This window comes from Aricia agestis, chromosome 15 (assembly GCF_905147365.1).
Source record: "Aricia agestis chromosome 15, ilAriAges1.1, whole genome shotgun sequence".
Taxonomy (NCBI): Eukaryota; Metazoa; Arthropoda; class Insecta; order Lepidoptera; family Lycaenidae; genus Aricia; species Aricia agestis.
The window spans coordinates 13,435,039-13,459,915 of record NC_056420.1 but is presented as its reverse complement, the minus strand read 5'-3'; the positions used below and the strand labels follow the sequence as shown (position 1 = coordinate 13,459,915).

The following is a 24,877-nucleotide window of genomic DNA, read 5'->3' as shown; positions in this document are numbered from 1 at the left end:
ACTGTACGCTTAAATACCGGACATCTGGCAACCCTAGTTACAGTGAAAATAATTTTAATCTCTCTATATATTTGTTCCACTAGACATTCCCGGAAAAACCATCGTGTAGAATTCGGTATTTCTCCTGAAAACCGTTTCTTTTTCGGTATTTATCAGTATCAGTATTGATCACGGATTATCTAGTTATAAAAATGGATTTTCAAATGTGTTAGTAGTGGGCTGATTTTAGTCTTAATATATTCGTAGAAGTCCAGGGAAGGTTTTAAAGTGACACGAAGTTCACCGGGATTGGTACTACTAATATATATTCTGTGACCGGGACAGCTAGCCTAGTCTTATATATAAAAATGGATTTTCAAATGTGTTAGTCGCGCTTAAACTCGAGAACGGCTTAACGCGTTGGGCTGACTTTAGTCTTGAAATATTCGTAGAAGTCCAGGGAAGGTTTTAAAGTGACACGAAGTTCACAGGGACAGCTAGTCTTACATATAAAAATGGATTGTCAATTGTGTTAGTAACGCTAAAACTTGAAAACGGCTGAACGGATTGGGCTGATTTTAGTCTTAAAATATTCGTAGAAGTCCATGGAAGGTTTTAAAGTGACACTAAGTTCACCGGGACAGCTAGTAAATATTAAAAAATGATAAAATTTCACTATGCAAACGGATAATTCCAATTGCAAAGGTAAAGACACATTACCGTAATGAATGCTAATCCGCTTACGTCCTTCTAATGGACATGAATATTACACGGAACTTAACGGTACGTATTAAATTACACATACATCCTCACATACTCACATACCTTAGGATTAGATGCAACGGAACCACTGTAGATTTCGGATCGGAGAAACGCTGTCTTAATTCGTTAAGACTTTGTTGCTGTTTATTCGATTTAAAGTATCTCCTTGTACCATCTTAGAAATTGCATTGTAGGCAGATAGCGGACTTACGTCATTTGGTCGGGTTATGTCAATGTCAGCTGACTAGGCTTGACAAAGCATGATCGAATAACGTAGGTATGCAATCTTTCAATGAATCATACTCCGATAGTACTATGGAGGAAATCTATTTCTTGTCAGTTGACAGACTAACTATTCAATGTTAATTGTGATCTGTCGCCTGGGTTTCACATAACGCGACCAAACTACGTAGGTCCCCCATCTGCCTAGGAATCAACTTCTCTGATAGTACATCCTTGACAAGATATCTGCTCTACTAGTTTTTAAGAAAGTGAACGACTGCAGACGTCGCAACGGCTGCAGACTTGGTTGATAAAATGATAACACAATGAGTATGTGTGCAATACCACGATTCAACGCTGTAAAGTGATTTTTTCGCTCTCAAACTACTTGCCTATTTTATTTGGCACAGACATAGTAGGTCACAATAAACAGGGTGCAAATAAACCTTCCTGCCAAATTTGGATATATTGATCGTTGTTAAAAATAAAAATACACGTATTTTTTCTTTTATAGTCACTCTACTAAAATGTTGAGAAATAGCTTCCGAAAGTAATCCTAAAAAATACTACAATTAATGGACACGACGCGTCGCCCCGCGTCACCCCCGCTCATACCCACCGCCGCGAGTGACCGTTCTGCAAAGATTTTAAATGGGATAAAATATGCCATTAAAAAAGAACACCCAAATTTTTTGGTTAAATTGACTCTCCTAATGATACCAAAGCACTGGAAAAAAAATTGGCAAGAAGGTTTGCATCCTATAGGGTGTAACAAAACTTAGTGATAATAATAAATATTTACTTACTGTGAAAGCTACAGAACTAAAAGAGTATTTTTTTTTTACTTTTCTATAGGAAATTCATGACGCTCGGGCGCTTGCCCATACAAATCATTAAAAAATTGCTCTTACGGCACTGCTAATCTCGTAGCGTATTCTATACAGGAGGATACACACCCTAATGTATTATCACTCAGTTTTGTTTTTACAACGCCTCCGTGGTCTATTGGTACAGAGCGCGGCTCTTGACTCGGAGGTCGTGGGTTCGATTCCCGCGTTGGAAACATGTTATTTCCGAATTTGGTTAGGACAATGCAGGCTGATCACCTGATTGTCTGACAAGTAAGATGATCCATGCGTCGGATGGGCATGTAAAAAGTCGGTCCTGCGCCTGATCTCTCGCCAGTCGTGTCGGTCTTCCGTCCCACTGGGTTATGAGAGTAAAGGAATAGAGAGTGCTCTTGTGTACACACTTGGGCACTATAAAATTACTCCTGCGTAGCTGGCCTGGTTTCAATGAAACCGTCCACCGTCACCGAAATCGGTGTGGGAGCTATTATCACTCAGTTTTGTTACAGCCTGTATACAAACTCTTACAGTAAAATGTACGGTGTTCACTGGATTATGAGCATACAAAATGATAATTAAATAAAAAACTGACATTAAAGCCACATTAAAAGTCACTCGTACAGCAACAGTTTACATTCGCCGAGTTGAGCGTTCAGAGGGCCCTCACTCATAATGTATCCGACTTTTTAATTACGGGCTCTGACTTTTTAATAGAAATGTACACCTAGCTCTAAAGGTAAAACGGCCAGGAGCAAATAAAACTAGGCCTTTACATCCGTTGTAGATGATTTATACAGTGTTTTTAGAGCGAAGTAACCACTCCTCAAATACTTTAGTGCCTGGGACAAGATTTTTAAATGTCCTTATGGTTGCCCAATGCCCAAGCACATAGGGCGTTCTCGGAACATAGTCGGCCTACTCCAGAGGAAAGAACTAGTCAATACGTCTGGGACCAACTATGTGCGGGTTTCCTCACGATGTTTTCCTTCACCGTACGAGCGTCCGTATTATGTACATGAGATCAGAAAATGTCTCATAGGTGAAAATGTCTCAAATGTCTCACACGCCTTCAACCGGGATCGAACCAGCACCCTCTACGAGTGCGGACCAAAGGTCTACCCATTAGGCCACGGACTCTCTTCAGGAGCAAATATAGGACTCGTATTACCTGTAATAAGTTGTTTGCAACTTTGTTCCACCAAAATTCGTGTTTGGATTCAAAAAGCGGGTACTAAGATGACAGTTTTGAGTTTTGTAACTCTTTTCATGATTTGGACCATAAACGTTTAGTTACTATAAAATACATCACACTTTTAGTTTTAGTGCACTGTATAGTATAGTATACATATAGGGTATACGGTGTATACCCTAATTAATTGTTTATTGTACTCCTATACCAAAGGTTGCTTGGTACAAATTGCTCAATAGCAATAAAACCGCCTTTGTGTTCATGTGTCCTTGTTGAATGTATGTTTAGGTATGTACTACAACTTTTTTGAACGCAATAAAGTATATTCTATCTATCTATCTATCTATAAAATACGAAAAATAAGCTGTATACATACATTATTTTGACTAATAATATAGCTCCCATTCAGGAAACAATATAATGATGATTTTTTTCAAAAGAAATTCAATTATTTTATTTACAAATGGATAGGTTTCAGTTCTGTTCAATTGTATACCAATTTTTATTAATGTTCTTTAATTTTAATAACAAAATATTATATTTTTCGCATATTGCTTTCAACGGGAAAGTTTGAATGTTTCAATTCTGAGAAAGGCTCTTGCCACAATCCAATACCATTTTCGTGTATGAAACATGACACCTGAACCAACGTGTAACTTCTGTATGTACTTATTTGAATGTGGAATACCTGTCGGATTGTTGTCTGCTTGTATCGCTTATTTTTTTTTGTTTTAACGGCATGGAATTTTATGATAAAGGAATTCTGTGCAATCAAATTCAGGGGAAACATCTAATTTATTATTTTGGACTTAGTTTGTTTGTCTCATTTGAAACTATAAGATGAAACAATCATAAAAAATCTTATTTATTTTTCTTAATGCTTTATCTTATTTATGACTGACTGATTGAAATAGTGATCTATCATCGCATAGCCCAAACCACTGGACGCAATGATATTCTATGTTACTAACGTAACTAGCTACTCTAGTATTTTAGAAACTCATTGACTGGACGGATCGGGCTGAAATTTGGCATGCAGCTAGATGTTATGACGTAGGCATCCGCTAAGAAAGGATTTTGATAAATTCCAACCCCAAGGGGTTCAAATAGGAGATGAAAGTTTGTATATAATAATACTTCATAACGCGAGCGAAGCCGCGGGCAAAAGTTCGTTCGTATATAAACGTAAACAGTTAATCAATAAAATTATGCTTCACTGCAAATATGTGCAGCATTTTATAAAACAAAATATTTGAGCTTTACTCGAAAAATGGTAAAAAGATTTCGGACTCAAACCGTGACATTAATAAAACCTTTGCCGAGCTCGTTAATATCGATTTATACCAATTTATACGTTAACTTGAGAGTATAAAAGTTGAAACGAACAACAAAGTTTAAAATAAAACTAGCCTCGAAGCCTTCACGCTCGCTCGGGCTAAATAATTGACTGAAATAAAAACCCCGCGGCCATTGACGGTAAGCACTTGACAGCGTTAGCCGCGATTTATTTAGCCCCACGATTTTCTCGCTTTTCCCCACTTTTCCCCGCTTTTCCTCGCTTTTTCCCGCTCCTCCCCACTTTTCCCCCCTCGACTAACACTAACTCTTTATCCTGATAGAGATTGATATTCTGCGGTTAACTCGTTTTTTCAATTACACGATATCTTTCGTTCGCCTTTTTATCAATTTTCATTTGGGTTAGGAGTTTATTTTTAATCTTGGTGCTCGAAGTTTTTATAGATTAATCCGCTACTTTTGTAACGCTTTCATGAGGCTATGCAACATTCATTTTGTCAATACTTATTAAAAGTGGAAGACTTTTTGCATAAATCGTGTTTCTTTCCACTTCCCACTAAGATGGGGATGAGCCAAGATCTTTATTGCTTCTTTATAGAATCGCCGACCAAAATGTATGGAATTGACATAAGACGGGTCGAACGTCAACGTCATATTAACGAACGCTTATGTCAATTCCATACATTTTGATCGGCAATTCTATAACGAAGCGAAAACAAAAAAGTTTTTGCTAAATACCCAGGTTAGTTTAGGTTAGTATTAGTATCAAGCAGTAAAGGCTCAGGCTTGTTTTCTAAATAAAGGTCACAGGCAAGATTTACACATACGCGACGTAATGATATTGAATTGTTCTACTTTTAAAGTTATTTTAAATTGGATTACACCCGCAACTCCGTTGCGCCAAAATGTGTTGATCGCGCGGAAAACGTAAATTTTTCTGATATAAGACTTCGGCCAAACCTACGCGTCAATGACGCGAGCAGGACGCGGGACGGGAGCATCTGCAATGCAAAACTGTTGTGCACACCTGCGCGACTACGATGCAGAACCGCGAACGTCCCGCGTTGTAGACGCTCCCGTTTCGCAGTCGCTTTGGTCGCGTAGGTTTGACCGAAGCTTAAAAAGTATCCTTTGTCCTTTACCGGGACTGAAATTTGGTATATAGTAATTACTTTACCAAATTTCGGCACATTCGTCCTGCGATTTGGGCGTGAAGAGGTAACAGACAGACAGACACACTTCCGCATTTGTAATATTAGTATGGAAATATGGATGTGATATAAGTGAGAGTAAATACGACAAGGATATGTATTAATTCAGCTCCTCTAAATAGAGGAGCTGAAATTATTGTTATTGGAAATTGCATTCAAATGAATGCAATTTCCAATAACGTTACAAATACTTCCATGCTTTATCAATTAACACAACACAATCGCGGAAGCGACGGTCCAAAACGTGACCCTCCTTGCACACAGAGCTAACGGATCCAGTTCTCGTGTGAAGAGCCATCGACCTAATTCAATAGACAAAGCGTTCCTTCAAACCTAGAGTTTTTAGCCGAGATTCAGCTCGATGCTGAAGTTTTTAGAGTAAGCAAATTGAGGGTATTTCGAAAAAGTTCTTGGAGTTAATTCAGACTGCAATGCGACGCGTAGATGCACTTGAAGTCTGTCAAATCCATACAAATTTAGAAATGCATCTACTCGTCGCGTTGAGGTCTGAATTGACCCTTAGTTTTTGAACGCGCAACGTTTATAAAACCAAAGAACTTTTAATGACTCACAGTCGTATATAGAGATATTTAATGACTACTTAAGCAGTAACTTAATTTGAGTAGTAACTTAAATAACTCTGCATTTCAATGATGTCGTAATTCCAACGTCCCGTCGTAAAATTTCACCCGTTCACTTAGACGCTATAACTTTTAAATAGCGCTTTCTCTCTGCTATTAGATATGACATTTAGACTAAATACATCAAAACAATATCGACTATGATTTGTATTTTGCAGGAGCGTCGTACTGCAGTATTTAAACATACTTATATACATACTGTCACTAGTGCAGTGGCATCCTTTAGGGGGTGGCGAACAGGGCAATCGCCCGGGGCCTCGCTCTTGCGGGGGCCTCGCGTCAAGAAAAAAGTCATAAAGTGGTGTGTTATTTTAATTTTTGGCGAGCCTGCTGTCCTGGGCCTCGCAATGTGTAAGTCCGCCACTGCACTAGTGTAAGTGAGACCGCACTAGACATAAAGACACTACAGCAGAGCGACGCGTCACGGCAAAATATACTTTGTTTGTCATACACCTTTCTGTATTTCGTTCAAAGTCCATACTAAGCCACACTAGGCGACAGCAAAGCTGTTCCTTTATCACTACGTGACAGCAAATTACTATTACGGAACTTAAAAGTATTCTACCCTATATACGGAACTTATCAATCAATTAAACGGATTGGAAGTGAAGCCAATTATCAAGTCCCCTTGAGGCAAAACTTCCAGTTGTATGAAACTATCGGTGCCTTAATTGTCACAGATTTTGATGTTATTTGATTACCTTTTTGAAACAAAAATGTCATAAGTTTAGTAAGGGTCAATTCAGACTGCAACGCAACGCGTAGATGCTTTTCTCAATTTGTATTGAATTGACAGATTTGCATGACGTCTAACGGAATTGAAATCTGTCAAATCCATACAAATTCAGAAAAGCATCTACGGATAACGGCTACAGGCTTATCATGACCGTAGTGAAAATTTGAATGAACAGAAACTCTGAAAGATGTTAGGGACAAGATGACAGATATCCTTGTTCGTCTGTCATTATATCCTACGTATAGAACTGAACACTTTCCTTGGTGACGAGAAGAGTCATGACTTTCAGATTATAAAATTTAAAGATGCATCGAATGGACAAAGGGATATTAAATATGATCACAATATGATAATTGTGATCATATTTAATATAGGCCCGCTACGAGATCCGAAGAAAGTTCTCTTGCACATTGGTCGACACTTTGGCTTAAATTATATATGCGTTGCTTGGTAATATTATGCGTTTCTTAGCAATAAAGACAGCGGCTACCATCTCATAAGTGATTAAGGCATTCTTATAGTCTAAATACAAGAGCTGACAATGAGAAATTTATTCTTAATATTTTGTATGATTTAGTGTTAGTGTTCTATTATGATGATTTTCGTTTGATGAGTTACGATAAAATATTACATGATAAATGATCATAACTGTTGATAGACTAGAAATAGTAATGTTTTTCTAGTTTAGCTAGTCATCGTTATAAATTGTAGTTTTGTTAGAATATAAATTGGTAGGTAACTATTTCGAACATGGAATTAAAATATCAAACAACATGTTTTACGGAAATTCTAGTCAGAAGTACAGAATTTTGCAGGACTAATTGGTTTGAATTGAATAATATTTTGAAGTTAAAACTTCTTTAGCTGAATTGTAACGTTTTTGAAATAATACTTTTATTATAAATGCGAAAATCCTTTTGTTTGTTGCCTTTTCACGCCCAAACCGCTGAACCGATCTTGCTGTTTGGTATGGCGATACTTTGAGTCCCGGTAAAGGACATAGGCACAGTATTACAACATAGGATACTTTTTATCCCGGAAAAATGTACTGTTCCCGCGCGATAAACTATTTTTAGCGCAACCGGAGTTGCGGGCGTCACCTAGTCATGAGTCAAATTCGTAACACAACAGTAGACTCAACCGTCGAGATGGCGTAGGATAGAAAGTAATATCCTAAGATCCAACCGTAAAATCCTGCATGAATCGTTTTTTTCGATCGATCAAATATATTTTAAAATAATCTTTAGAACGTATAAAATGGATTAATGTTGGGTTGCCTCGTTAAAAGTAGCCGCAAGTACCTCTACTTGAGTAAAATGAAAGCCCGTAATACAAACTTGCGTGTATTCAATGGAAAAATAAGAACTGAGAAGGAATGACATTGAGGAATGACAGGACACTACGCATAAAAATAAAAACGCCTGTTAAATAAAAATTGCAATCTTGCGGGTTCTTGACGTCCTCAAATTCTCCCAGGCATAATAATTGTAGGCCTGAACATTTGTCTTAAACAAAAGTGATGGCAACCCCAGTTTGCGGCTATCGTGCAACTGGCAACCATGGATATTCATGCACAAAATGCATAAAGCTTTAATTTTGTATCAAAATTATTAAAAAAACGATGCTTCAATTTTGATGATGAACTATGTCTGTTTACGGGCTGGCAACCCTAGGTTGCGGCCGACTTAGAGCTGGCAACCATTTATACCTTATTTTGTCTCGTCATTTTCTTTCAAATTATGTAAAATTTACTGAAAAAAATATTCAAACAAATTATGCATTTATCTCATGAACATTAAACTTAATTAGAGGTACTTGCGGCTACTTTTAACAAGGCAACCCAACATTAGTCCATTCTATACGTTATAAAGATTATTTTAAAATAAATTTGATCGAAAAAAACGATTCCTGCAGGATTTTACGGTCGGATCCAATACTATAATATCCACCACTCTACCTACCGTTTGACAATACATATGCCTGCCTAGCTGTTTTGTTTCCATTTCTGCCATCACTCCTACACGATATTAATAATAATAATATCTATGGACGCTTCACACCACGTCAGTCTGCTAAGTACCTGAAGGACTTGTGTTACGGGTACCAGACAACGGAAATATATTTAATACAAACCGTATTTCGTAGTTTCGTTTACTGGATAATTACTTTTCCTTATTCCTATATACTATTATTATAACTCGGAAACTCGGTCTTACATACATAGTAATAAACGAACACGTAGGTACTTCGGTTTTATTTTAGATTAAGCCTTCAAGGCAAGGGCAACATTATGGCGCCCTTGCGGCGAACGACTCAAACAAAATTGGCTTCCCTACACCTACGCCCGAAACTTTGGCTGGAACTTGTGTAATATACAAAATTTATGAGACCGAGAATTGTTCAGGAAGTATCAGCTCTAATTATTATTTTAATTACAGTTTAAAATCTACCATTGGCATTGTATGTAATAATAAATGACGATACTTCAATTATATCTAGATGCACGGTAGTGCACCCGCCGAGACGAGCCAAGTGAAGCGCAATGGCGCTACCTTTTCTCGAAGTGTTTCGTCGTTTTTTTGAATCCTCATAGAGTTGGTTTTCGATGTATCAGATAATTTATATTCTCAGGATATGATGTCAATAGTACACTAATTAAACATACAAAGTCTCAATTGAATAGCTCTTACACTTTAGATTTTATTGGTATCTAAAATACACCGACTTTTTCACTGTGTTACTGACACACTCATACACTGACACACTAAAAAGCTGAAATTTGGTATGTAATCTAAGTTTAGTATACAACCAACAAAAAATCCCCCACCATCCCCTAAAATGGGGGGGGGGGTGGAAGTTTATTTGAGACATTCACCAATTTTATGAATTAGGATATAAAAGTTCACTCGGGACAGTAACTAAAAAACCTTTAAATAGGTACTTACGAGAACCAACTTACAAAAAGAACTAAAATCTCACCAAAAACATGTCTTGTAAAATGTTAGGGTCAGTAGAGTTAGGCCGTGTAGATTCAGAAGCTTGCCTCTACATGAGATTTCATATCTTTTTCAAAGGGTAAACTTTATGTGATCGTCTCTTTTTTTTCTTTTTTTTTTATGAACTAAGGGGGCAAACGAGCAAACGGGTCACCTGATGGAAAGCAACTTCCGTCGCCCATGGACACTCGCAGCATCAGAAGAGCTGCATGTGCGTTGCCGGCCTTTTAAGAGGTAATAGGGGAGGGTATGGAAGGGAAGGGAATAGGGGAGGGTAGGAAAGGGAATAGGGTAGGGGATTGGGCCTCCGGTAAACTCACTCACTCGGCGTAACACAGCGCAAGCGCTGTTTCACGCCGGTTTTCTGTGAGAACGTGGTATTTATCCGGTCGAGCTGGCCCATTCATGCCGAAGCATGGCTCTCCCACGTATGCATGGCTCTCCCACGTATTTCTCTCTCGTCTCGGCAACATTTTACAAGAAATGTTTTTGGTGGGATTATTGTAATTAAAAATATAGTTTGTTTAATGGGCATGTATTTCAAGCTAAAGGCAAAGCATTTTAATAGGCAATAGCAAATTGTACATTGCCGGCACGTTACCTACCAATCAGCTTCCCTATGGTTTAACATTAACCGCAATCTCAGGGTGCAGAATTTTATCAAAATCGGCATAGCAGTTGAAACCTATGGACAAAGTCACTTTTCTGACTCTTTTTCAGTGTATAATAATAACAATATCCATGAATGCTTCACACCACGTCAGTCTGGCCCCGTGCTAAGTACCTGAAGGACTTGTATTACGGGTACCAGACAATGGTTTTATTTAGTACTAATTATTTAGTACTATTATACTATACATATATTTATGATTTTTATTATATAATACACATATTTAATACACATCCATGACTTAGGAATATTGAAAACTTTTTGTTCCGTCGGCGGGATTCGAACCCGCGACCCCCGGCTTAAGCGCTGACCACGCGCCCGACCTGGGCCACAGAGGTCGTCTATGTATTTAAAAAATATAATGTACCAGATGAATGCACTCAATTCGACACATTGACACGGACAATAATAACATGTTTAATCCTGAAACTCCCCCGGCGCTGCAGACGAGATCACAATGTAGTAATTAATAACCCGCAATATTTAAATGGTTGTATGTTGATACTCGCGGTATATTCATATGGTAAAGATCGTCATCATTAAGGTACAAGTTGGAACCGAGCGACACGCGACAACTGCAGACAACTGAATAAGTGTCGCTAGCTTCGTGTCGCTAGCTGCGGAGGGTATTTCATAGAAATACATACAAACTAGTAGTGTCGCGACACACGTTATCTGCAGTTGTCGCATGCCGCTCGGTTCCAACTTGTATCTTTATTGTATGCATGTGTGTGTGTAAAAGCGTCTGAGGCCTAGTGAGTAGACTTTTGGTACTCACTCGAGAGGTGCAGATTCGATCCCGGGTGGAGGCGTGTACCGACAGTAGTCGAAGAGATCACTCTTCACTCAATTCGGCACATTGACCGAAATAAGAATAATGTATTTTCAGAGCAAAATAATCATATTTTGCTCTGAAAATATATTATTCTTATATAATACGAGTTTTGCCCGCGGCTTCGCTCGCGTTAAGAAGTATTATTATATACAAACTTTCATCCCCCATTTTAACCCCTCGGTGTTGGAATTTATCAAAATCCTTTCTTAGCGGATGCCTACTACGCTAAGGTCTCAAAAACAACTACACTATTTTTTTCAAAATAATATTATAATACTAAATGAAGCCAGCAAATCCGTTGCGGCCGCCAAAATTAGTTTATCGCGCGGAAACCGTACATTTTCGTGTTAAAAGGAAACATAATATATCCTTACCCGGGATTCAAAGCATCTCGAACACTAATAATACAATATTTGCGTGCACTTTTTCCACTATATTATCTATCAAATATATATCAAAGCATCTCAATACCAAATTTTAGCAAAATTGGTTTAGCGGTTTGGGCGTGAAAAGGTACATACAGACAGACACACTTTGGCATATTTTATAATATTAACGTCTGGATATTTTAATAATATAAAAATATTATTAAAATTCGCCTTTATAATATTAGTAAAGTATGGATATTTTAGTAACATAATATTATGAAATCAATAAACAATTTAATTACTAGCAAACTGTTGGGAAGCGCCGAGATTCCGCGTTCGTGTCTGCGGCCGCCCCCGCCCCCCGTTCCCGCCCGCCTTACGCCGCCCCCGCCGCAAACTTGCACTAAATTACAGCACGGTGAGGAAATACAAGAAATTTCAGGCAAATTGCATTTGAGGTTTGGTAAAATCAATTACAAAAACTTTAGGTGAAATTTAAAAAATTGAATAAACTAGATGAGAGTTGCCCTGAAAATGTATCGTGCTGAAACAGTATTTTGGGATAAAAAGAAACAATCCTATGTGTTTACTCGAGATCTGAATGCTGATGTATGTCTTGAGCAAATTTAATTAAAATTTGCTCAGTCGCGGCCGCAACGTGACGTGTAGACGTATAGATTTGACAGACTTCAATTGAGCGAGACGTCATGCAAGACTGTCAATTCAATAGAAATTTCGAAATGCATCTACGCGTCGTGTTGCGGTTTGAATTGACCCGGTTGATTCAGACCGCAACGCAACGCGTAGATGCATTTCTAAATTTGTATGAATTTGACAGATTCGCAAGACGTCACACTCAATTGAAATCTGTCAAATCCATACAAAATGCCGCACCGCGCCTCACCTCGCCTCGCCTCGTCGCGTTGCGGTCTGAAGTGAAAGGAACACACAGGTATATGGCAGATAAAATCTCACACTTATAATACTATTTATTTATTTATTATTCATTTATTTATTTAAGGACCAAATACAGTTTTGTATCAATAAATGAATAAATTCATGATTAATAAATAATCGGCCAAGTGCGAGTTGGACTCGCGCGCGAAGGGTTCCGTACCATTATGGAGCAAAATCAGGCCAAAAATTGTGTTTTTTGTATGGCCCACTTAATTTTTTATTTTATTTTAATATTATTATTAAATATTAAATTAGGTACACATATAACTAAGGACTTTGAGAAAAATCAAGTACCTACCTGTTGCCATTATTGATATAGAGCAAAAAAGCCAAAAAAAATCACGTTTGCTGTATGGGAGCCCCCCTTAAATATTTATTTTATATTGTTTTTAATTACAGCTATATACAATAACTAGTTACATTCGGCCTCAACATGCATTGAACAATAAACAATATTTTAAACTAAAACTAAATTAAATTAAATTATTAAAAATTAAAAATACAGTATTGAACAATACATATTTTTTAAAAACATAATTTTATTAATTGCACATAGCATTGAATAAAAATAAAACATAGGACACAAAAAAATGATAATTAAACTTAATAAAAACAATAAAAAAATCATTACTTTATTTACGTTATAATAATTATTGATTAAAATTCAAAAAGTAAGTAATTAAAAAAATATATTTAAAAAAATAATTAATTATTAAAGTTGTGAAGAATTTGTTTTAAAATTACCTCGAAATGTGGTTAAAATTTTCTCTAACAATATTTTTAACTTTGTTGAGACTATCACAGAATAAGTCGATCGATCAGAGACACTGTTCAATAATTTGAGAGTTGGAAAATGGAGAATTTTTTCGAAGGTTTGTGCGACATGTGTGTTGTGTAATTTGCAAACAAGGGAACCGGGAAGCGAGGCATACGATGGGGTATCATAAAAGGTACATTTTTTTTAATGAATTAATAAGGGGGCAAACGAGCAAACGGGTCACCTGATTGAAAGCAACTTCCGTCGCTCATGGACACTCGCAGCATCAGAAGAGCTGCAGGTGCGTTGCCGGCCTTTTAAGAGGGAATACGGTCATAGGGGAGGGTAGGGATGGGAAGGGCGGAGAATAAAGGAGGATAGGGAAGGAAATTGGGCCTCCGTTAAACTCACTCACTCGGCGAAACATAGCGCAAGCGCTATTTCACGCCGGTTTTCTGTGAGAACGTGGTATTTCTCCGGTCGAGCCGGCCCATTCATGACGAAGCATGGCTCTCCCACGTATGATTTTAGACAGTAAGTCTGTTGAGTCTATTGATCCATGTAGAATTTTATAATATATTAAGGACACATCCAACATAGCACGTCTAGATTCAAAACTCTGCATGTTAAGGACCTGCAATTTACCCTGGTATGTTTCGTTAGGGTCGAAGATGTTTCTAAAACGCTTACTCCTTAGTAAGCGCTTTTGCAGCTTCTCAATCCTCTGTATATGGATTTTGTAGATAGGGGACCATACTGAACTACAATATTCTAGTTTACTTCTGACTAAGCTGTTGAAAAGATGAATAAGAGTTTGTGGTCTTTTAAAATCTTTACTTTTTCGAAGAATGAAACTAGTACGGTATACTAGTACGGTAATATGGGTTATAATGCCGCATAAACTTTAAAACGAAATTCGTTATTTTCCATCACAATTTCACCCCAAGCCAAACCGTAGAGCTTATAACAATATGCGTCCACCATTTAATATTTGAAGGTATCCACGTTATATTACAATATTATGATAAATCTATACTAATATTATAAATGCGAAAGTGTGTCTGTCTGTTACCTATTCACCCCCAAACCGCTGAAATTATTCTACTGAAATTTGGTATGGATATTCTTTGTGTCCCGGGAAAGGACATGGGATACTTTTTATCCCAGAAAAATGTACGATTGTAGCGCAATGAACGAATCTTGGCGCAATTGAGTTGCGGGTTATAAGTTATAAGTACATTATAGATAATTATAATAATACTAACTTCAACGCTTCAAAATTTAACCCTCAAGAAAGCACACGGTAAATACACCTGTCGAGATAATATACAATTTATCGAACTGCACCGAACGCCCGGGGCAAAACTAACATTGATTTAGCTCAGCACTTAACATACAAATGGACTTGTATCCTGCGGGGATATGTAAAGACGCCATTTTGTATGTCCACACAGAGGCTGAAAGAAATTGAGAATGTTTTATTTTATTAGCAAAAACTCTGGGTATATTCTGTACACTCTGTGAATTTTTTCTCTATGTATATTTAGAGAATTTGATTCCTAGCCGGATGACGGACCTACATAATTTTGTCGGTTAGATACTAGCCGTCAGATCACGACTAGTATTGGATTGACATAACCCAACCAAATGACGTAGGTCCGTCAACTGCCTAGGAATCAATTTCCTCGATGGTACATTTTTTCTCTAAAACAACTTTTTTGCAGGTCATCTCACTATGTTTTTGACTAATAAACAACCAGTAAAATAAAACATGATAGAATTTTGTCACCTAACTAGCAAACAATTTAATTACGGTGTTTGTTTAAAATATTGATTTTGGGAATATTATGTATGCCCTCAATATAAAGTAAATAACCTTGGTTATCCATCTGTTAGCGTCCATTATTATGTTTTTAATAAGTAGTTTATTTGAATATCCTATGTTATATCCTCCCATTTGAATTAAAAATTTAAATACTAAATATCGTCTTTGTATATTACGAAAAGAAGTTTTAAGTAAACGACGTTTTAAAATCAGAACAAACTTTTTTTCATAAAGCCAAGTCTTTAGCTTAACAGCGGCGCTACGAGTTTTAACATAAAAACTTGAAAACTTTTAATACGCTTAGAATACACATTCTTAGCTTAGCATATTAATGCTAAGATTGTTTTAATACTGCTAAATGATGCACGGTCGTTGGTTACGATAGCCTAAGTTTTATTCAGGCGAGGGAATTTTTGAACCCGACGAAAAAAGAGGGTTATAAGTTTGACGCATCTGTGTGTGTGTGTGAAAAGGATAGGCTTAACTAAGTGTTTGCTTTTGTGACATGTACGACAGTCTGTAGTCTTGGCCTGAGTTCATCATCGTCAGCTTGCTCACTGCTGTAAGTTTGCGGGAGTATTTTCAACACGCGTTAAGGCACGTTATCCGATCGAAAACTGTTTCATTTTCACTTTTGCCGTCACAAAAACCTTTAAACTTTCACTTTTATCCTTTTTTTTAATTTTCGCCCTTAAAGTCCATTCACATTTAGAACTGCACTTCTGAATTAACCCTACCATTATCTCCGGCTACTACGGGGTCTAATGTGACAGCTACAGTGCTCGTGCGGCACGCGACGCCGCCCGGAGGGTTATGTATGGGGTGATTATGTCGGGAGCATTTCGTCACGTAGCACGTCATATTTCTAACCCTCAAACGACTGTATTGCACTTGGGTGGTTTGATTTAGTTGTTTGTGGGTTTTGTGAGTAAGGTTCTCCGTTGCGCCGTTCGTACCTTACCTTCTTCGGGAATTAAAAGCATTGAGGACAGACGCACTATCTTATTTAGAATATTAGTATAGATCGAGTGGTGGTCGCAAATACCTTCCGAATGACCGAGGTTTATGCTCGGTCAAGCCGAAGCTCACTAGATTGTCGTATATCTTGCCGTTCTCAGAAACTGCGATAGCGCGATGCAGGAATGTAGCGCTAGTTGAGGTTAAACCTATATATTATTAAATTTGAAAGTGTATCGGTTTGTCAACCCGTCTTTCTACTAACTTTTCACGTTTAAGCCGCTCAAACCATTTGTATGAAATTCGGTGTGGTATTTCCACATTTTCCGTAAGGGGGTCAGTCCCGGGAAAACGCAGTGTGTAAATGTACGGCGCGTGCGCCATTAACTAATTTAGGCGCAACCAAGTTGTATATAATATCTGCTATGGAACAGTATTTTTTGTATAAATATCTGACAGATAGAAAAACTTTCGCAAGAAAAGACATTTTCCATTATTCACCATGAAATTATAAATACATGTTATCAGTGATCAACTTCGAAAACTTTTCATTTCTAGTGACAGATTCATGACCTACCCCATACAATATCATACAACCACTCCGAACTAGAGTCGCGTGTATGAATAAAATATGGCCATCGAATATAAAACCATAAAATAAACGCGATAAACCACACTAGGGACCGTTCAGTTGTATTTCACCTCTAACATAACCCTTATGGCAAAGATATAAGGCGTATATAGTAAAGAACTTAGTTATGTTACGACCGAATACCGATATTCACGATTTTAGCAATCGATATTCGATCACAATCCCACAACGATATTTGACGCGAACGACTTTGAGGCTAAAGAGGGGTACTCTCTTAGCAGTAAGGCACCATTACGAACTGCAAACCTTCAAAAGAGAGCGCAGCATCTTAAAAGGCCGGCAATGCACTTGCAACTCTTCTGATCGATGACGGTGGCTGTTTTCCAACAGATGATTCGCTTGGTCGTTTGCTCCCTGATATGAGACGTCATTTTGTTTCTCTTAACTGTATTTAGTGCGAAATTCTTCTCGCTATTATTCTCGGTCGAACACACACAATATACCAAATAACAATTTTTACTAAATAATTTGTTCGGAATTAGTCAAATAAAAAAACCGACCAAGTGCGAGTTGGACTCGCCCATGAAGGGTTCCGCAGCAGCAATAAAATTTATTTCTATGAAATTAAAAGGTTTTTGCTTTATTTTAATATTTCAGTTGATTTAATGAAAGTTAAATGAAGGTTTACCATTTATGACGTATAAAAAAAACTACTTGCTAGATGTCGTTCAAACCAATTTTCGTTGGTAGTTTTTACAGTAATGTAAATCATATATTTGTTTTAGAATTATCATGCCCCTGCTTTAGAAGTTAGAGAGGGGGGACACACATTTGACCACTTTGGAAAAGTCTCTCTCGCAAACTATTCAGGTTAGAAAAAAATTATATAAGAAACTCCAATATAATTTTTGAAGACGTATCCATAGATATCCGATACGCATAGGTTAAATGAAAAAAAAATTGTTTCAGTGGTACCTATGGGGACCCCTAAAATTTTTAATAATTTTTCGAATTTTGTATCAAAATCTTAATGCGGTTCACAGACTGCATCTACTTACCAACTTTCAATAGTATAGCTCTTATAGTTTCGGAGAAAAGTGGCTGTGACATACGGACGAACAGACAGACAGACAGACATGAGGAGTCTATAAGGGTTCCGTTTTTTGCCATTTGGCTACGAGTTTTATGTGTTGCGAGGAATGTGTTTTGAAGATCCAATAGCATCGCCGCGCTGAGCGATATCACGGCAAGCTCAAGTCAATGAAGCGATTCTATTGGTTCTCAAAAATAAATTCCTCACAACACATCTCTGGTGAAAGCGCAGCCTAAGAATCTTACATAGCCTTTAGTGGCAAGAGCGGCTTATACATGGTCCTTAAAATAAACAATGCTACTTAAGACCTAGATATACAATCACACATTTTTTAAATCATATTCTGACGCTGTTTCAAAACATCTCATGTTTTATTCACTGAATTCACAATGGTCCTGATTTTTCAGTTCAATGCGTTTTAAATTGTAATATTTTGAATAATATTCGCGTTTTGGTACGAGAATATTTCAATTTAATCTAACGGCGATAATATTTAGAAAATGGCAATTTTTCCGATACTGCACAACCCATTTTGTTGGAAAACCATAGAATTTTCTATTGTATTCATGAATATAATGTGTTTAGCAGTGGCATGGTATAATTATTTTTCCAACGCTTTTTTGCTTAGTTATTCTTTCAACGCTTGTTTGCTCAGTTAGTGTATCCAAATTAAATTCCACTAAAATTTTCTAATGTTATCTAAATGTTCAGCTATACATCTTTAGTAAGGGAGGGGAAGGTACTATTTTTGTAGTCACTCGAGCGTCATGGAGACCTAGTAGGTTTTTTACATTAGGTAAAACTGATAAAAAAATAATAAGACCGTTTTTTATTTTAGCGGCGGGTTCAGAAATTTAAGCCATTTCAAAGTTTTGAAAAAGAAAACATATTCAGAAAATTGCTTGTTTAGGTAAATTATAAATATATTTTAGACCACAAGGACTAAATCATTTAGTTTAGTGCAAAATAAAACATCTGGGAAGCTTAGTTAGGAAAATATGAAGCTTTTTTTTTTATATTTTAAAGTACCTCACCTTTGAATCGTCGGTGCTTTATATGGGGTACTATCTTAATCTGACAGATACGATGTCATTTCAATATTTAAAAAAAATACCCACCACATGAGAAATCTGATTTCTATAGCATGATAACTAGACACATGCCGGAAGCCTATACAAGCTTAATCTGACACGCTCAAGCTTATCCCGAAATCCCCTCTTCCCCTCCCCAACTACTAGCAAAGATGGAAACACAAATTTTCAACATTTTATATAATAGCCCTATACAAAAATAATTTTTCATATCACTCAAAATATCACTATCGTTTGGGCATACACGAATCTCATAAATGTTGTTGCAACAAAGTATTGTTTATGGACGCACCCCCGACTAGCAATAACGACCACATCCCCCGTAAGCGATGAGCAAACATCAATAAACCCGCCTCAGATTAATATCAGGCCTATACGCTTCTATACGCTTGTATATCTATCCCCATTACATTCTAACTGCTAGCAATAACTGTCCGTGCCAAAAGAATAGCACATGAGTTACTGTGGTAATCGTCATAGATTTACAATGAATAGAGCGTTCCCTATCTAACTGTCAAGTAAATAACAGGAAGGTGTAAGAGTAATGAAACGTGCGGACTATTATAGGTTGTCCTTGTCTTTCATTACTTAAGAAAGAAATTAATATAGACCCATTTTATTGGTTCCATTTTATACAGGTTTTAACGTGGGAGAGCAATGCTTCGGCACGAATGGGCCGGCTCGACCAGAGAAATACCACGTTCTCAAAGAAAACCGGCGTGAAACAGCGCTTGCGCTGTGTTTCGCCGAGTGAGTGAGTTTACCGGAGGCCCGATCCCCTACCCTATTCCCTTCCCCACCCTCTCCTATTCCCTTCCCTTGCCTTCCTACCCTCCCCTATTACCCAATTCCCTCTTAAAAGGCCGGCAATGCACCTGCAGCTCTTCTGATGCTGCGAGTGTCTATGGGCAACGGAACAACTTCCGTTGCCCATGGACACTCGCAGCATCTTTCCATCAGGTACCCGTTTGCTCATTTGCCCCCTTATTTCATAAAAAAATGTATTCCTCAGTCTAATAGGCATGACGAACTTTTTTTTCTTGTTGGTAAGTGAAGGACCATTCAAAAATAGGAATACTTATCGGTGAAAAAATAACTTTGATAGCTTAAAAACTCTCCAAGATATCCATACAAAATGTTGCCTAACTGTGACGTCACGCTTAGGTAGTTTGTTCGATAGCTATGTTAAATATTGCGTTTATGAAATTGCATAACTTATAGAATGGTATACAAAAGTTAAGGCATTTTATAAAAAAAATCGACAGTTTACTATCCAACTTTGAAGGCTCATAAGTCATAACAAAAAAATACATAAGTTATGAAGCTGAAATTTTGGAAATACTTTATATTTTATTGCTATGACTTTATTTTATTTAAAAAATAGCTAATCTTTGACCTTGTCGTCATCCCTATTCTCTATGTCTAAGTATTCGTAACATTATCGCAACCTGTAAATAAAAAAATTTACAACTCCTATATATACCATACAATATACTATAATATATAATATAATACCAACTCCTATATATTTCACACTAATTGATTACAATTTAAGAAAAACTCTGGCTCATCTATCGAAATAAAATACAGCATAGAACGGTAACCCTCCAAATTCAATTGCTCATAATATAATATGGCTCCAACTACTGACATGAATATATGTATGTATGGTATGGTAATGTAAAGATGTATATTAAAGCACGATACACCTCGATACATCCCAATACATCTTTCTATAGAAATCGTCAGGAGACCACACACAGCAGCTATAATGTATATTTTTACATCTTTGTATCTTAAGATACCGAGCTATATGAAAATATACATTTATATTTTGATACATCTAAATACATCTCAATATATTTCTGTATATTACGATACATCTCTTCTCTTCATAGGGTGTTAAAAAATTTCTGTGATTATATTATATGTGTATGATAGACAGATACACACAGTGTTGCCACTTGCCATCTTAGCACAGCACTTCACAGCAGGTACTGCAGGCAGTCTGTTCCCCAGAGCCTATATTTTCAATCAAATATCTTCAATCCACATCGTTCTGTTTTTGGTACAATAAGTAACAATGCGCGCATCAAAATTACAATCCGAATCATCTCCTGATGAACTATCTAGTGAATCTAATAGCAAGTAACTCGAAAGGCCATAGTATTACAACATAGAATATTAATAAGAACAACCTGTATAATACTTTAGCAGCTGAAATGTGGGTCAAGCGGGGCGTTTAGCATTGAAATGTAGGGAAAGATACATTACATTACCTGTTGTGTGTGTGATACATTAATATAATGTAAAGATATACATCCCGGGATGTAATGTACATTAAGGCGGGGATTAATCTCAATCCAAAACGATAACTTTGCACACAACCAAAGACCAAGCGTATACGCATCGCAATAAGATTCATTTTAGCTTAGCATAAAACTGAAGTCACTCCAGCGGATTTTCTCTATTTTTCATGTTTTTTTTAATATCTTTGGAAATAAACATTAAGAAACAAAATTGTTCGGTTAAAGAATTTTTAATATAGATTTACTAACAATCTATTGAAATAAAATGTATAATTACCCTAGTTAATACTTATATTTCGATGAAATAGATTTTTATCGGAGGTGAGTTTGTAAATTAATTACAGCCAAAGTATTCAGTTCTATTAAAATGTTTATGGTTTAAGGTATTTTAAATATTGTGCTTTATATCTCATATTTTTTAAAACTTCGTTATTATATTGGAACTAGGTAAACCGGAAGTCGCGGAATAACAAATTGGGGTTTATCCTCGCCTTAATATACATTACCTGCTCTGTCTGTGACGAGCTTTATCTAGATTCTAGGACAATGAAAATGATTTTTATCAGGCCCAACTTTGACAACTGAAAGTACGAATATTGTAAAGTGTATACTGTATACCTATTACCCAGGTATTACATTTCATGGACAATTTTGTTGACTCAGTTGCTCTTCTATAGTATTTATTATTCGCAGATCTCACCCAATGCTCGTCTTCTTATAATACCGGTTCGGTCATTTCAAGAAGAACACTTTTCAATCGAAAAGGACCTGGTATTTTGAGCATTACGACGAGCTCGACAATTTCCCAAAGAAATTTCTCGCAATCCCGATAATACCCAGAAAAACTCATTTTAAGCCTAAAAGTAATCCGTCCAAAAATGAGCAAATTGTATTTCGGGGAAGCCCCTAATTCGCAAACGGCAGCATAAAAGTAAATATTTATTGTTGATTCGCTAAAAAATGTTTAACGCTTGTTATTTTTGTTTCAGGTACGATGCTTACGTTTAATGCTGGTATTAATTCGACCGGCGCGTCGGTCAGATGGTAATTAATAATGTAAAATGACTCAGCTCAGTTCGCGGTAATTCTTACAAACGGTTCATTACCCGGTTATGTATTGGGATGGAAATGAGATTTATCATTGTCAACGTCAGCATCACGATCAATTTTGACGTTGTCATCATTATTGACGTCATCACCATTGTCATTTACATCCATAATCCCATCAATATTGTTAATGCTAACCTAATCTAACACTTCGTTCGTTGAAGCGAATTTTCCGTTTTAAAGTATAATATCATCATGAAATATTATTCTACTATTTACTATAATTATTGATACCCATTATTTACTATTATTGTTTAAATCTTGCGAAAGGAATAGTCGTACATAGCGAAAATGTGAACGGTTTCCACTGGTTAATAAAAGTATCAGCGTGCCACGAAGCCACCGAAAACATTAAGTCTACCCACAGGTCTTGAGGATGAACTATTACCTTAGGATCAGGCAATATAGCCTGTGTATAGATAATATACTGTCGCACTCAGAGACGAATTTTAATGACTAAGGTTGGGTTGCACCAGAGGCGTGGTTAAAGTTAAAGTTATGGTTTTAGTTAAGGCTAAATTTTACTTTAAAACTTTGACCGGAGAAATTGACAGATGACAGCTGGTCCAGCAAGGTTATAAATGAACGTGGGCGGGGGCACTGCTGGTAAAGGAGAACTGTCGAAAATGGCGTTATTGTATGATGACAGCATTAGTTCCTTTTTTCGCCACGTGCATTTAAAACCTTGTCGAGCTCTATGGTTATAGTTAAATATTGCGTCTTGATGGCGTCCATTTTTAACTTTAACCAAAGATTTGACATTTTGCATTGTAGTTAAAGTTATAGTTAAAGTTAGTTGGTGCAACCCAACCTCAACCGTTATAGTTAAATAAAGATTTTGACATATTAAGCCCCAAGTTGTCAATACCTATCAAACTCTTAATTTAATTAAGATATGAGCTTTTATGATTGTTGGAACGTACGCGCGTTCGGCGTAAAGGAGGCTAGACAGAACGATATATTTTGACCTCGACACTTTTTTAGTACCTTTAGGGGCAGAGGACGTTGATAGTTCGTTTTTTTATAATTTTTTTGAGTGTAATATTATGTATTATAGGTTTTTTTAACATAAAAAATAACTTCGTTCCATTCGGGTGTCCCTTGACACCTCTCAAGTTTTTTTATAAGCTTTCCCTCTGCTCTACTTAGAGAACCCCTACATTTTTTTTTATTCAACACCAGGTATCTTATTCGTGCTAACAAAAGTGTCTATAAAATAATTTATTTCATCAACTTTTTCATCTCTGTGTCCATAAAAGTTAGATTGGTTTAAAATTGCAACTAGAATTGTCAACACCATTGAATAACGAATATCCTCAATCGCAAATTTATTCATCACTGACTTATTAATGAGTTTTCGCACTCGGTCGTTCACGCATAGATTAATTTTTATGGGATGTTCGGTGAAGTTGTGGAGAAAAACTACCTTACCTCTATTATACCTTTTATAAGCGTACGCCTGATGACGCCTGCAACTCCTTTTCGTATAAATAGGTTTATCGTGCGAGAACCGTACATTGTTCATGTTCTTTCCCGGGACTCTAAGTGCATAATATCTTCATACCAGGTTTTTTGCAAAATCGGTTCAGCGGTTTGAGCGTGAAGAAGTAACAGAGAGACAGACATACAAACTTTCGCATTTATAATATTAGTAAATTTTGGACTTTAGTATATCAACTAATCAAGTATTCCATCGGACGCATTTAGATATATTTAAGGATGATTGTTAATAATTTGAACAATAAAAAAGCTCTTAAGGACGTTATCACATTTTTTCACAGATATCAGCGATTTTCAGCTTCAGGTAGGTAGGTTAAATAATTATGAGTCACACTGCGAGGATATTTTGGTTTCAAATGAAAGATAATATAATATTCTTCTCCACGTCTTTACTATAAAAATGTTATAGCCAGATACAAAATTTTGACATAAATACGTTTTAACCATCACAATAATCGCAAAAGAGGTACCATTATAGCTAAATACACTCAACTAAGGAAAATAAATATGTTGCTTAATTAGTCCCCTGTACGAATAGCTAAATATTTTGTATAAAAATAAATAACATTTTCATTTATAATAAAAATAAGAAACGCTCTCCTTCATACATATCCTATCCTATCAAGAACGCGGCGAGCGTCGTAACCGCCACTGTACAAGGCGCGCTGATATTGAATGTTATTTTATTACGGCAAAACGTGACAGTGTTAGATTTAAGAATATATATAAAATATGTGTGTTTGTTTAAGGTATTTATTATATAATAATTGATATGTATGTTAGATTTAAGGTATTTGTTATATGGGCCTCTGATGCCCGAAATAAATGATTTAAATCATTTGATTTGATATTTTAATGTCTTTAACGTCGATATTCGTACGTACCTGCTATTTTATATAATAATTTTAATGATAGCGTCCTTAATGAATAATAATT

The 24,877-nt window shown here is 36.5% G+C and overlaps 1 protein-coding gene across 1 annotated transcript in view; it reads left to right on the top strand.

The window, feature by feature from the left end:
- Positions 1-24,877, top strand: part of LOC121734183 (lachesin-like) — a 234,419-nt gene that overhangs the window by 72,991 nt on the left and 136,551 nt on the right. The window lies entirely within an intron of this gene.